The sequence below is a fragment of the Elephantulus edwardii genome, unplaced genomic scaffold (assembly GCF_000299155.1).
Source record: "Elephantulus edwardii isolate Elephantulus edwardi_28Jun2011 unplaced genomic scaffold, EleEdw1.0 scaffold00042, whole genome shotgun sequence".
Lineage (NCBI taxonomy): Eukaryota > Metazoa > Chordata > Mammalia > Macroscelidea > Macroscelididae > Elephantulus > Elephantulus edwardii.
In genome coordinates, this window is record NW_006399792.1 from 4,016,298 (window position 1) to 4,017,965 (window position 1,668).

Here is a 1,668-nt window from a genome sequence, read left to right on the forward strand (position 1 = left end):
AAAAACCCTCACTGGAGTACTAATATTATGATAAATGAAAAATATTGCAGCACCATTGTAAATATCATGACTTCAGTCAGGCTCACCTTAGTCCTCACATCCTGTGCAGCAAATTTACTCAATGCAATCTATCATTCTATTTGACTGCTGCTCCATTAAATGTTGAATATGGACCAAAGTAAAATTTAAGGCATACAACATCAGTAACTTTTATTTATTATAAATTAGTTCTCCAGTGGGTTATTCCATTTCAGGAGTGGATGGTCAATTCTTCTTTTGAATCTTATTCTTGGAGCTCACTAAAACCTGTCCACCCTAGGTGACCCCTCTGGCATTTAAAACATTAAAGATAGAGCTTTCAGCATCACAGAAAACCATAAGTACAACACTGAACTAATTAGAACATGATAAACAAGTAAGAATACAGATATTGAAGCAACAAAGTAATTAGAAATAAGCAGATAAATTTCCCAATACTCACAACTCCTATTTATTTCAACAACCATTCTTTGTATGCTCCATGTTCCAAATATTAAAGGATCTATGCAGCTGTTTCTCCTCATTTTGATTGAATTTCAATCTATATATGTGTATTTGTTTTCCTCTACTGTTCATAATGTTTTCAAGTTGATGGCCAATCCTTCCTAGTCAGATGGCACTGGGAAAGTCTGTAGTCAAAGAACTTCCCAAATTATTGAGCAGTAATGAAGTCAGTTAGAGGAATAAACTGTGCCTGATTAAGGCCATAGTCTTTTCAGCCACTTACTACACATCTGGGAGCTGGACAGTGAATAAGAATTGATGCTTTTGAACTGTGGTGTTGGAGAAGAGTGCTGAAGATCCTAGGGACTGTCAAAAGAACAAACAGATACACCTTGGAGGAAGTGCAGCCAGAGTGCTCCTAGGAAGCAAAGATGATAAAGCTGTTGGTTGGTTTGTTGCTAGGAAATGTTATTGCCTGGAGAGGGACATGCTTGGAAATGTGGAGAGGCAGCAAAAGAGAGGGAGAGCCTCAACCAGGTGGATTGTCACAGTGGCTGTGTCAATGGGCTTGAGTGTGTCAGAGATTATGAAAATGGCTTGGGATAGGACAGTGTTCAGATCTGTTGTTCATAGGGTGCTATGAGTCATACTCGCGTTGACTGGACCTAACAACAACAGGGTATTCTTAGAGGCTGTAAATCACATTGGAAGGAGAATGATCTTTTTTTTTTTTCTTCTGTGGAGTAGCTGGTAGTTTCAAATCACCTGCTTTTGGGTTGACAACACCTTACCCACCAGGCTACCAGTACTCTCTTACATCACCACAGCTCACTAATATTAGCTCAGTTGTGAGAATTTTTCTTTTCTTTACTTTGAGGTATAATCTATTCATAAGGCTGGTGTCTTTGATTTTACTGAGGCAGTGCTTCAAAGTGAGGAGGAATTAACTTTCCAAGCAAAATTTATCAACTGCATAAGTCAAGTTGGTGAATCTTCTTCCAATCCTGATACTACATTCTTTTTCATACAGTCCAACATCTCAGATTATTTTCTCAACATACAAACTGAATGAGAACGGTGAAAAAGAAGTTCAAATCTGTTGTATAGTGTTCTTTGAACTACAAAATATCCTTAGGGGAGCTCTGGTGGCCTAGTGGCAAGGAGCTGCAACTACAATCCCAGAGG

At 38.5% G+C, this 1,668-nt stretch overlaps 1 protein-coding gene across 1 annotated transcript in view; it reads right to left on the reverse strand.

Annotated features, from left to right (window-relative positions):
* The window catches only part of ARHGAP24 (Rho GTPase activating protein 24), a 654,088-nt gene that overhangs the window by 618,252 nt on the left and 34,168 nt on the right, over window positions 1-1,668 (reverse strand). The gene's annotated exons all lie outside the window — the stretch shown is intronic.